Source organism: Aotus nancymaae, unplaced genomic scaffold, assembly GCF_030222135.1.
Source record: "Aotus nancymaae isolate 86718 unplaced genomic scaffold, 86718_ANA_hifiasm-v0.15.2.pri h1tg000007l, whole genome shotgun sequence".
Lineage (NCBI taxonomy): Eukaryota > Metazoa > Chordata > Mammalia > Primates > Aotidae > Aotus > Aotus nancymaae.
The window spans coordinates 61,822,753-61,836,733 of record NW_026988418.1 but is presented as its reverse complement, the minus strand read 5'-3'; the positions used below and the strand labels follow the sequence as shown (position 1 = coordinate 61,836,733).

General features: G+C 38.9%; 1 protein-coding gene and 1 pseudogene across 3 annotated transcripts in view; one reads left to right on the top strand and one right to left on the bottom strand.

Annotated features, from left to right (window-relative positions):
- MAGI3 (membrane associated guanylate kinase, WW and PDZ domain containing 3) overlaps window positions 1-13,981 on the top strand; it is a 273,333-nt gene that overhangs the window by 28,086 nt on the left and 231,266 nt on the right. The gene's annotated exons all lie outside the window — the stretch shown is intronic.
- LOC105726990 (farnesyl pyrophosphate synthase-like) lies at window positions 4,204-5,259 on the bottom strand (annotated as a pseudogene).

The window sequence follows — 13,981 nt, the reverse complement described above, 5'->3', positions numbered from 1 at the left end:
ATAGATTCTGGGGATTAGGATGTGGACATCTTCAGGGGGATATTATTCAGCCTATCAAAATGATTATGAGAGACTTGATAAGCATCTTCAAATATTTGAAGGAAGGGCTGACATGCGAAAGATGGAAGAAATGTTAGTCTTTTTTTCTGTGTGGTCCAAAGGGATAGAATTAGAATTCGTGGGTAGAAATTACAGAGACAGATTTGTACGTGCTTTAAGAGAGAACTTTCTAACCATCAGCTGTAAGGATGGAGTGGGCAGTCTCAGCAGCAGTATGTCCTGGACACTGGCAATGTTGAACAGAGGATGAACAACCTCTTCCTAGAATTGTTGTAGATAGGATCTATAAACATTGGCAGATCTACCCTTGCCCACCCTGAGATCAAGTGATTCTCTCTGCATAGCTTCATGCTATTATAATTTGGATATGAAACATAATCCCTGCCTTAAGTAATTCAACTTCTACTCCATTAGTTGCTGTATTGCTTTATTGTCCCCCATTCAATACTGCAGTAAACATAAGGCCTAAAAGAAAGATTGAAAACAAGGGCTGTAGATTTAGGAACCTGCTGCTAAAACAATGACCTACTTTTGTTTGGTGAAGTTCTTGTGGGATAAATATATTTTCACTTGTTTTGAATGACTCATTCTTCCATTCAGGTGAAAAATACTCATACTTTTTAACAATTTGAATGGATGGCATTCCTAAAAAGCTATGTGGAAAGGAATTTGAGTATTTAGTCTTATATTTTTCCAAATAGAAGAAACTTTTTTTTTTTTAAATTTAGTAGACCTATCTGTTTATCCATGTTGAATATTTCATGGTTTTGATTGTAACCAACCAATTTGAGCCAATTTCAGTAGTTTCAATTGAGAGATGTAGTCCTTGCTAGTAGTTCACTTTCAGATAGACTCAAAAAGCTTTTCTGTATCTCAGGGAATCCAAGCCAGATGTCTGTACATGGTGGGTAGTGGCTTTTATAAGCTGGTAGTCAATGAATATTGCATTGGGAGAGCTGAAAAAGTTTATGTACTTTCAGACATCTCATAATGTATTATGTAGCAAATTTGTTTTCTCCATACCTTTTAAATAACCTTATAGATCAAAACTTTTTTTTTTTTTTTTTTTAGTGGGCTACTGTATTTTTTTCTTGAGAGGTATTTTTGCTGAAACAGAGTGAAATTGAACATATTTGCTAACCAGTCTGGCATCATGCAACATCATGGCATTTACCTTTTTTCCCTCAGGCTGTTGTGCCTCATGTTTTCTATTTAAGTATGACTTGCTAATGATACACAAAAAATTTCTATGATTTCTCTAGCTTCTTCCTTATACTTCAATCCTGTCCCAGATGGTAAATATGCTTAAGGGTCCTCTTAGATAAATCCAGTGTCAAGTTAAAAATTCTGTACTATTCATTTGACAGTGAAAAGAGATAGTCCCATTTGAGGGTGTGGCCAGAGTATAAATCATTAAGTAATAGTATCAGAAAGGGCTTTGACAAGTTGTCTTATCTAACCCTCTGCTTTAAAGAGGCAAATGACCTAATTCGTTAGTTTCTTCAACATGCAGACTCTAAACCAAGGTTTCATAAAATCCAGGCTTTAGAGCCTTCAAGAACCCTCTGAAGCTGCATGCAGAATTTCTGTGATTGTGTCTTTTTATCAGATGAGGGTCCATCAACTTTTATTTATTCATTCATGAATTATTCCCTGCCTTTCTCCAGTACTTTAATAAATGTTATGTGAAGCTTGTACCAGGTATTTGGGCCATACTCTTAATATATGATTCCTAATAAACTTGACCTTTCTTTATATCGACAACCTATAGGAAGTAGCCAATCTTAAAACAAGAAACCAGATGTAAGGGACTATGGCTCTGTAATTCTGTTTGCTTTGAGATGTATTTCTGGACTGCTCTTGGATTCTTGTTATACTCTATTGTCTGAAACCACCTCGATGTCTTTTTTTTTTTTTTTTTTTAAATCTATATGTGTTTGGATTTGGCTTTGCTTACTGATTGTCTGATGTGGAATTTAGTGATCTGGATGCTGGATTGAATGCTTAGAATTCGTGTTGTTTCTGGAATTTTATCTCTCATCATTAGTGTGAATTGACTTTAAAGCTGTATATAAAACATGCCCTGCCCATATATCTCTCTTTACCTTTTTACTGACTGTAAGGGAGGAAGCTTAGATAGCAATTCTTGTTTTTTATTTAATTGGAATTTTTATTGAGATAACTAAATTCACATATAGTTATAAGAAATAATAGAGATCTTGTGTACCTTTCCCTTAGTTTGCACCAATGGTGACATCTTACAAAACTATAGTATAATATCACAGTCAGCATATTGACATTGATACCACCAACAGATTTCTCTAGTTTTACTTCTACTCATTTGTACATGTATATGTGTCATAGCATCCTTAGGGTGTTGCTTCACCAGCCAGAAACCTCTGTGGCCGGCAGCACCTCCACTTGAGTTTTGCTTGCACCCGCCGGGCTCGTTCTGCCCACTCGGCCTGGCAGGCTGTGCTTGGCTTATGATACCTGCCTGTATCCCATGCCTGCCAAAGGTGAGCCAGGACAGAGTGGTGAGGGGCGTATGAGTGAATGAGTGTGGGATCTGGCCTCTGCACACAGACAGGCATGCCAGCTGCTATGGTTGGGGGAACAGGCAACTCCATGCAAGGGTGCTTCTGTACCTGACATACCACAAGCGGCTTCTTTTCACCATCCCATTGGCCAAAAGGACTTCAGGCACCAGTGTCTAGATAAGGGAATGTGGTGGTGGCACCTGAAAGCTGGGAGACACCAGGAACAGCAGAACCCCATTGCCCACAGTGCAGCAAGTTGGGGAGGCTGTTTCAGGGAGGCATGTCTTGGCCCATTTGTGTTAATAGCTCTTTCAGTCTCACTGCCTGGCTCCGGCTTGAAGCTCCTGGGCTGGCCCGGCTCCACTGCTGCTTCCCATTGCATGTGGGGCTACTTGGCGCCGGTGGAGGGCAGGAGGGCTGTAGTGTTACAGAAGCTCTGGCTTGAGGAAATCCTGAGGTCTGGTCCCCAAGAAGGGTTGCCACCCTTCAATCCTGCAGTCTGAGAGTGTGTCACTGCCCACAGCTTGGTGAGACAGCCAGGAATGTGTTACAGCCCCTTTAACTCCTGCCCTTTAGTGGGTCCTGAGTTCTTATCCCACATCCAGGAAGAATGAGATTACGTGGACAACTGTAGGATGAGCAAGGCAGAGAGGAGCTTTACTGAACAACAAAACGGTTCTCAGTGAAGAAGAAACTCAAAGTGGTTCTTATCTGTAGGCAGATTGTCCTGGCAAGTATCCAAGTCTGACTTGAGTCTCAAGGGTTTTTATAGGGACAGAAGGGAGGAAGTGTGTGCTGATCGGTCCTTGGGTGAGCCAGGGAAAAGCACCATCCCATTGGCCAAAAGGCATCAAGGAAGTTCTCACTTCTAGTCCTGGGCTCCACCTGGTACTGGCAGCTGGACCTCCAGGCTTCAGGCCTTCCCTTGCTTGAAGGTGCGGTTTCACCAGGTACCATCACTTTCCCACCTGGGAACCTGTCCACCACCCAGGCTGTCCACAAGGGGGTAGGGCAAAGCCTCCCTCCTATGCTTGTCAGCACCCAAAGTTTCAGCTTCAGAAGAAGTTTCTGGAGGGGGCTGAGGTGGCAGGCGGGGGCTGGTAGGTCAGTGCCACCACAAGCGCTTGCACACCAGGCCTGGTTGTGACAGCACCTGGGCTCAGTTATCAGGACACGTCCACAACTTTGCTCCATTGCCGAGTGAGCAGGGAGAGGCCAGGGAGCAGGTGCAGGCACTTCTGGGCCTGCAGCGGTAGGGGGCTTCCTGCCCCCAGAGAGCGCAAGGATACCCGGCTGGGAGGTGCTGCCGGGTGGCTGCACCTGCACCAGGGAGTGCGGGGCTCCCACTCTGCCAACTCAGTAGGGCCCGGGGCTCCTGCTGGGATGCCTGTTCCCAGCCCCTGCTAGCGCTGAGGAATGCGCAGCTCCAGGTGCGTCTCCCCTGCTGCAGCCGACATCCTCTCAGTGACCACTCCACATGGGCTGACATCATATGTATATTTAGTTCTAAATAATTTGGTTTTTTTTGTTTGTTTGTTTTTTCTTTTTTTACACAATAATTTATTTATTGAGAGCCTCCTCTCCCCACCTCGCAGTCTCTAGGTCACTTTTTCTGCTTGTAGATTTTATGCGCAAGCCCCAGAAAGATAGCTGGGGACAGGGGCGCTGCGTATTGTTCAATGAGACCCATAATGTGACTGTAATTGTCTTCCTTGTACTGCGAGAACATGGCGAGCAGATCCAGCTCCTCATATAATGCCTTCACCCGGGCCACCTTCTCAGCTTCCTTCTTCCCGTAATTTTCCTTGAGGATCTGGTACTGTTCCGGAGTGGCCCATTGCAGGCACTGAACCACCAGTCAGCTTCATTTGTTGTCCTGGACGTCAGTGCCAACTTTGCTGGTCACACTGGGGTCCCCAAAGAGGTCAAGGTAATCATCCTGAATCTGAAAGAACTCTCACATCTCCAGCAAGATCTTGGCATTGGCATGCTCCTTCTCGCCATCAATTCCTGCCATGTACATGGCTGCAGCTACAGGAAAGTAGAAGGAATAGAAAGCCGTCTGGTACTTGACAATAGATTTGTACCTCTTTTCAGTGAATCTGCCAAGATCCACATTGCCCTGGGGGGCTGTGATGAGGTCCAGGGTCTGCTCAATCTCAGTCTGATAGGAACTCTGCAGGAAGAGCTTGATCAAGTTCAGGTAATATGACTGCTCCCGGCAGTAGAGCTTCAGCAGGAGTTGGATACATGCTTCTGTAAGGATAGCATCATTGATGGCATCCAAACCCACACCTGGCTTCTGATATCAGCAGATCTGTCCCCAGCGGGTGAGGGATGAATCCATGATGTCATCTGTCACCAGGAAGCAAGTTTGCAGCAGTTCCACACACCAGCCCACAGTCAGGGCCCGCTGGAGACTATCAGCATCCTGTTTCCTTGGCTCTATCAGCTCCCGGAATGCTACTAGCACCATCAAACCCCAGTGATACTTGCCTCCAATGGCATTGTACTCCAGGGCGTCCTTGAGGTGGGCAATAGCATCTCCTGTCTCTGGATGCCCCATCTCATCCTCAGCACCCTAACGATCTGGGAGAAGTGCTGAACGAAATCTTGCTTTTTTTTGAGCATAAACGTCTAATTTCTCATCTCCATTCATTCTAAGGGAGGAGCAAAGGGCTCTGTTCCTGGATGCGGGTTCCTGCTCCTATACAATGTTATCATTTTTGTAGGTTTGTGTATCTAGCACCACAGGCAAGATACAGAACAGTTCCATCACTGAAAGTATCCCTCTTATCATTGCTCTTTTAGAACCACACCCACCTCTTTGTCACCCCTCCTTCTTCCTACTCCCAGCAACCACTAATCTGTTCTCTATTTCTGTAATTTTGTCATTTCAAAACTGTTACCTAAATGGAATTATGTGAGACATAACCTTTTGAGAATTATATAATCTTGAGATTCATCCAAGTTGTTGCATGTAGCAACTGTAGCAATTTTTCATTGCTGAGTAGTATTTTTGTGTAACCATTCACTTGTTGAAAGACATAGACTGATTTCAGTTTTTGGCTATTACAAGTAAAGCTGGTATGAGCATTCATATGCAGATTTTAATGTGACCATAAATGAAAAGGTAATATTGGCTCATCAGTTGGGAAATGTTCCCTCCTTTTCTATTTTCTAGAAGAGATTAGCAAATTATATAAAACTGGGGCTGGGTGTGGTGGTTCATGCCTGTAATCCCAGCACTTTGGGGGGCCCGAAGCAAGTGGATCACCTGAGGTCAGGAGTTTGAGACCAGCCTGACCAACATGGTGAAACCCCGTTTCTACTAAAAATACACAAAAAAATTAGCTGAGTGTGGTGGCAGATGCCTGTAGTAATCCCAGCTACTTGGGAGGCTGAGGCAGGAGAATTCGCTTGAACCTGGGAGGTGGAGGTTTCAGTGAGCCGAAATCATGCCATTGCACTCCAGCCTGGGCAACAAGAGCGAAACTCCGACTCAAAACAAACAAACAAAAAACTGGCATTAATTTTTGTGTACATATTTGATAAAATTATCCAGTAGAATTAGTTTAGGCCTGGAGATTTCTTTTTTCAAAGCTTTTAAATTACAAATTCAATTTTTAAAATGTTTATAGGACTATTCAGATTGTCTTCATCTTAGTGGAGTGGTTTTTGAGGAATTGTTTATTTCTTCAAAATTGTTGAATTTATGAGTATAAAATTGTTGATAATATTCCCGTATTATCCTTTAAATGGCTGCAGGATCAGTAGTAATAGACCCTGTTTCATTTCTGATATTGGTAATTTGTATTTTCTCTATTTTTGCTAATCTTCCTATATAGAGGTTACTAAATTTTAATGTTTTTTAAAAACTTCCAGAGAACCAGTTTTTTAAAATTGATTTTCTTTATTGATTTTTTATTTCCAATTTCATTAATTTTGCTTTTATCTTTATTTTCTTTCTTCTATTTGTTTTATACTTATTTAGCTCTTCTTTTTCTAGTTTCTTGAGGTAATAACTTAGATTATTGATGTGAGACATCTTCTTGTTTCTACTATACGTTTTTAGTGCTATAAATTTTCCTGTTGGCACTAATTTAGCTACATTTCACATATTTTGATTTTATATTTTCATTTTCATTCAGTTCTGTATATTTTTAAAAGTTCCTTTGAGACTTCCTCTTTGTCATATGGATTATTTGCAAGTATGTTGATTAATTTTCTTATGTTTAGAGATTATCCTCTTTTCTTTCTGTCATTGACTTTTAGTTGGATTCCATTATGGTCAGAGAACACAATATATGATTTCAATTTTTCAAAATTTGCTGAGGTTTGTTTTTGGGCCCAAGATAACAGCCTTTCTTGGTGAATTTTCCACTAGTGTTTAAAAAAAGGTATATTCTGCTGTTGTTGGGTGGAGTGTTCTATTTATGTCAGTTAAATTGTTTGTTAATTTTGCAGTTCAAAATAACCTTGCTGATTTTCCTTCTAGTAGTTTTATCAGTTGATGAGTGGAACATGTTGAAGTCCCCAACTATAATTGTGGACTTGTCTGTGTCTCCTTTCAAGTCTGTCAGGTTTTACTTCATGTATTTTGAGGCTCTATTATTTCGTACATATACATTTAGAATTACTATGTTTTCCTAGTAGATTGACCCTTTTATCACTGTGTAATATTCTTGTTTGTCTCTCATAATTTTCTTTACTCTGAAATCTACTTTAGCAGATGTTGATATAGCTACCTCTGCTTTTTAAAATGTTTACATAATATAATTTTTTTTATCCTTTTACTTTTAGCTTACTTAATGTTGAATTTGGACCAAGTTCTTGTAGACCAAGTATAGTTTGGTCTTGTGTTTTGTATGCATGCTGCCAATTTTAGTCTTTTGATGAGTGTGTTTAGACCATTTATATTTAAGGTATTATTAATATGTTAGAGCTTAACTCTGCCCTTTTGTTACTCTCTCTCTCTCTCTCACTCTCTCTCTCTCTCTCTATATATATATATGATCATATATATGTCTCCCTCTCTCTCTTTATGTATTTGTGTATGTATACATATATTAGTTGTTACAGACAGTCATCCTGTTTAAGTTTAGCATGAAATCCTGCCACATTTTGTGGACTGTGATTTTAATGATGGTTAAGTCCCAGAGCCTTTGTAACGTTATTTTGATCTATGAAGTTTATCTGATACCACTGGGGTCTCATGGGTCTCTACTGGTATTGCCACAGGAGACAGAAGGGCTTTCCCAGGCTGGGCCACCTCATGTTTCTGTGTGAAAAGCTAGTTTCAGGCCTTTGAGGCCAAAGATGTGTCTCAAGATAAACACTTTTAAAGGAATCCCTCTTTCCAGTGCCATCTGGCCCTCTACCCCAGTCTCCTTTTGTGGGACAAGAGAATCTCATATCTTGTGGGAGAAGGAGATTGCTTTCCCTGGCTGCTTCTTATTAGCAAGCTTCCTAGTCATATACCCTCTTGATTTTGGTTTGTCAGGTTTACCTGGTGTTGTTGAAGGTATTGCTGTTAATCCTGGGGAGGAATGACCCTACCTGGACTGCCTTCTGTGTCAAATTGGTGGTTGGGTCATGCTGAGACTGGCTGTCTTTCTTCTGTGAGAGTAGAGGGGACATACAGTTCTGAAATCCCAAACCAGTTTGCTGTCCTCTTACTACCCTACCTTCCAAAGTTTTCTTTTGGCTGTCTCTTGCATTATTTCTTGGGTTTATTAATTTTAATTTGAGGGTAACTTTTCCCAACACTACCTTTTTTTTTTTTTTGAGAATAACTCACTTCTTATATACTGACACAGTGACCTTGTGTGGTCATGTAAAGGTTGAATTTATGTACATTATCTTAACAAAAAATAATATGTATACAAGTGTTTTAAAAATGAATCAAAATTGGCTAATTAAAATTTTGTTTCAAGCAACTAAACTTTAGTTACTTGAACTTTTTCTTAAGTGGAACATGTTAATGGGAAAACAATAGTCAAATGTTGAGGCATTAAAGTATATACAATGAATGTATTCTCTGTGTGTGTGTGTGTGTGTGTCTGTCCATTCCTCATATTTTCCCTTTTTTGTGCTTTCTCTGTTCTAATGGCTTTTTTCCCCACTCTGACTTGCCTTTTCACTCTCTTAATGGTATTCTTTGATGAAGAGAAGTTCTTAATTATAGTGTAGTCTAACTTATTAATTGTTAAAAATGATTAATACTTTTTGAATTCTGCTTAGAAATATTTGCAGAGCCCAAGGTAATGAAGATGCTCTTTGTTTTCTTCTAACAGCTTTATTGCTTTGACTTTCACATTTAGATACACAGTCTATCTGGAATTGATTTTTATTTATTATGTGAGGACTCAAGATTCATTTTTTTCCTCATATGAATTTTTAGTTCATTCAGCTCAATTTATTTAAAAGACATCCTTTCCCCCCCACATTTGCAGTATTGACTTTCTTATAAATTAGTCTCTGTGTGTGGAACTCTTTCTGGACTTACTATGCCAGTGGCAACTGGTCCAACTCTTTCTAGACCACTATATTGTCCCGTGGTCTGGACAATGCAAGCCACAAATATGAGCTGTATTTGCAACTTTAAATTTTCTAGTAGCCATATCTTAAAAAGTAAAAATAAATTTATGAATTTTAATAGCATGTTTTATTGAATCCTACATGTGAAAATATTAACATGTAATCAGTAGGAAATTATTAATGAGGTATTTTACATTTTTTGGTACTATGTCTTTGAAATTGGGAATAAATTTAACATGTGTGGCACATCTCAAGTTAGACTCAAAATTTTCATCAGAAATACTTGATCTGTATTTAGGTTTCATACAATTCACAGTTGAATAAGTAGGTTCACATACCAAAGTTTGTCCAAATCATACATCAAAGTTTTCCAATAACTGGATCACTTACAGTTATTATATTTAAATTAATTAAAAATTTAAAAATTACAACTAGAGTTCCTGAATTACACTAGCTACATTTTAGGTACTCAGCAGTCACATGTGTCTTGTGACTATTGTATTGGATAGTGCAACTCTATTCTATTCTACTGTCAGTTTTTACTATAGAATATACTTTGGTAATTACTGTCACTTTATAATAAATCAGAGTGGTAGTATAAGTCCTCCAACTTGTTTTTGGCTATTGCTTTGGCTATTACTAATCCTTTAAATTTTCATATAAATTTTAGAATCACCTTGTCAACATCTATTAGCATTTTGTTCCTCACAGTTTACTGTTTATATTGTTAGCTGCATACATAACAACAAGAAATCCAAAGTGATATTGAGCTATTGTTATGGGTGGAGGGTGTCCAGGCTCTTGGCATTTTGAACAAAGAATTGGACAAAATGCACAAACAAAGCAACAGAAGAATGAAGCAACAATAGCATATATTTATTGAAATGAAAGTACACTCCACAGAGTGGGAGTGGGCTCCAGCAGGTGGCTCAAGAGCCCCTGTTACATAATTTTCTAGGGTTTAAATACCCTCTAGAGGTTTGCCATTGACTACTTGGTTTACACCCAGTGTAAATGAAGTAGTGGCTCACAATCAATCTGATTGGTTGCAAAGGTGACCAGTCAGAGGCTGAAGTGAAGTTACAAAGTTACACTCTATGCAAACATGTGATTGGTTGCAGAAAGTCACCAGTCAGAGGCGGAAGTGAAGTTACAAAGCTATACGCCTATGCAAATGAAGACTTGGCCTGTGACCAGTCTGATTGGTTGCAGGAAAAGACCAATCAGAGGTACTATCATTTTTCATCTGCAACTGCAGAAAAAGTAGGGGTATTACAAAGGGAGTAGCCTCTGATCCCTTTGTTACTTGGATGTTGAGAGATGGGGTTTTCCTTTTAATTCAGTTTTAGGAAGTCAGTGTGAATTGGCCTTAGGTTCCCTGCCTCCAGACTCTATTCTCCTGCCTTACTGTGAATGCTGGATAAATAGTTGACTTGATTCTTTCCTAACTAAACAACTGGTTCCAAAACACTAGACTTAGTGTTCCTGCCATTCTTTTATCTGCACCTCTTTAAATAAACTTTACCAGATCATTCTGAATATCAGTTATTTGGGCCACAAATGCAAACCACAGGACAGAATTTTAACATATAATATAGAATAAAGGAAAAAAAAGTAAATAAATACATTTCTTTTTTTCTTCTTATTTTATCAGGGAGTGGAGTCTGTGAAGGTATTAGGACCAGAGAAGAAGTTGGAGTAGCTGCTGATTTTGGAAATTACATACTGCTCTATCATTTCTAGTACTTAGCACAGGGCCTGGCACACACTAGGTATTCAAATCTTTGGCTAAATAGAAGCATTACTCTATTACTCTGTTACTGCAAACTGAGACTTTTTGGCTGAAAGTCTGAGTAATTTTTTTTTTTTTTTTTTAGACAGGGTCTTACTCTGTCGCCCAGGCAGGAGTACAGTGGTGTGATCTTGGCTCACTGCAACCTCCACCTCCTGGGTTCAAGCGATTCTCCTGCCTCAGCCTCCTGAGTAGCTGGGATTACAGGCACTCACCACCACGCCCGGCTAAATTTTGTATTTTTAGTAGAGATGGGGTTTCGCCATGTTGGTCAGACTGGTATCAAACTCCTGACCTTGTGAACTGCCTGCTTTGGCCTCCCAAAGTTCTGGGATGACAGGTGTGAGCCACCGCACACAGCCATGTCTAAGTAATATTATACAAAGTAATATATGGCATTTGGCTTTTTGACTTTTTTTAGAATATGAAAAGCGGTATTTGGGGACATAATTACAATAGAATTGCTGTATAATTTGGTATAACTCATGATGCATGATATATGACTAGAAAGTGAATTGTTCTAATTTAAATAGAATACTATTGAAGCGGAAGAATCGCTTGAACCCAGGAGGCAGAGGTTACAGTGAGCCGAGATTGCATCACTGCACTCCAGCCTGGTGACAGAGCAAGACTCCGTCTCAAAAAAATAAAAAAAAAAGAAAAGAAATATCTCTACATTTAAATGTCTTTGATTTCTTCATCAGCCAAATGAACTTATTAAATTCTTATGTTCAAAAAAATTTTCATATTGGAATAGACCATCCTAAAGTAACATCTACAACAGTTCTTTTAAACTAGGACATGTTTAAAGCTTCATATGACTTATGGCATTAGGTTGAACAGTCAAGAAAGCATTAATGGGATTTCTTTTTCTGATAATATGGCTCACTGAATCAGTTATAAAACATTTAAAACATATTTGATTAAAAAAAAAGTCATGACAACAAAGGGTCATTTTAAATGAATTAGATAAGTCTACAAATGGAATGAGCAGGAAACCAGTGAAATGAGAGAACTTTGAAGCCACTGGATAGCCTGGGGACATACACAGACCTAGGTAACCTGGAACCTTGGAGTAAAAAGGGACTGAGGACTAAGATATAGGCTTCCACTGTTTGGGGAGCCAGATTGAAGACTAGAGACTACGAAAAAGGTAAGCAAGTATAAAGAAAAAAATAGCATTTACCCTGCAGAAGTAGGCAAAGAAAATTTTGTCTTTGGTTTTGGCACAGAGGAAAACAGTAAAAAAAAGTCTCCTCTGAGAATTTGTGGCCTCTCACTCACGTTCATATGCATTTGGGGTTTAAATTAATACTGTTTGCACGATCTGAGAGAGCCTAAACTGAGAATTACAATTTAACGTGGACTGGGACCTTAATGTGGCAGGTGCCTGGCAGAACCAAACTGATATTCTACCTGGAAGAAAATATTTTCAAACACGTTGCAGAGAATTGCCACAGAGCTATATAAAATAGGAACACAGAATCAGAAACTACTGTCATGACAAAATACCAGGAATGAGAATCAGTAAAAACAGTATACCCAAGAACTAAACCCCAAATACTTCATTATTAGAATATAAATGCATATTGTTAAATGGGTATTTCAATATTGTTTAAAGGAACAAAAGAAAAAGTTGAAAATATGAATAAGGAACAAATGACTATCAAATTGACCAGGCACTTTTTAAAGTAAACCAAACTGAAAATGTAGAAATGCAAAATTAAAAAAACAAAAAAAATCAATGGAAAGATTAAATAGCAGATTAGACACTGAAGAAGAGAAAAATTACTGAAAGGCAGTCTGAAGCTCTTATACAAAAAGCAGCTCGGAGACAAAGGCGTGGAAATCATGATTAAAAATGTAAAAGGTACAGGGAATACATTTCAGAAAATGATGGAGAGGGAGAATGGGGAGAAGACAATAATTAAAGTGATCAGTGGCTGAAATTTATTTGAAGAAAGATTGGAATCTTCACATTTTGGAAGCCCAACAAATAAGTACAAGGAAATCAACGCCTGGGAACATGGACTTAATGTAGAAATGCAGAACAGCAAAGGCAAAGATCTTAAAATAGGAACCTGAAAACACTGTAATAATTAAAGTGCTAAGAGAAAACAATGGCCAACATAGAATTATATTCTAGTGAAACAGTCTTTCAAACATGAAGGTGAAATGTAGTTTCAAGATAAATAAAAGAAGGGAGTTCACCACCATAAGACACCACCCCTCCAAATAACTTTGGAGGATTTTTTTCTATTCTTGGAAGATGTGAGATAAGAAGGAGCACAGCTAAATAAAATGGTAAGTATGGGAGAAAATCTAAACATACAATGATAATGTGAAACAAAAACAATGTCTAATTGTGGAGTTTAAAAAAACCCTAATAATATCAGGGTAGTATTAAAATAGTGTACTACCATTCAGTGTGAGTGGGATGGAGATAACTAGATTTAAAGCCTCTTAAGGGCCTTGTATTATTTGAGAAGAAGCCAAAAAATAGGATTCCAGTAAATACGAATTTTAAAAATTAAAGCTTAACATCAAAAGAACAAAAACAGTAGAAACATGTTCTAAATGAAGAGAGGAAAAATATGAGATGAGAAACAAACTTTAATCAATTTAACAAAAGGCAAAAAAGGAAGAAAAAAGAAAATATGGGAAAAAGAAATAAATCTAAATCTAATCTAAATAATCACAGCAAGTATTAGTGGACTCTTTTTTTTTTTTGAGACAGAGTCTAGCCCTGTTGCCCACACTGGAGTGCAGTGGTGCAATCTCAACTCACTGCAAACTCCACCTCCTGGGCTCATACAATTCTCCTGTTTTAGCCTCTGAAGTGGCTGGGACTACAGGTGCTTGCCACCGCGCCTGGCTAGGTTTTGTATTTTTAGTAGAGACAGGGTTTCACTGTATTGGTCAGACTTGTCTCAAACTCCTGACCTCAGGTGATGCACCCGCCTTGGCCTCCCAGAGTGCTGGGATTACAGGCGTGAGCCACTGAACTTGGTCAAGTTTATTCTTAAATTAAAAGACACAGGTCAGCCTG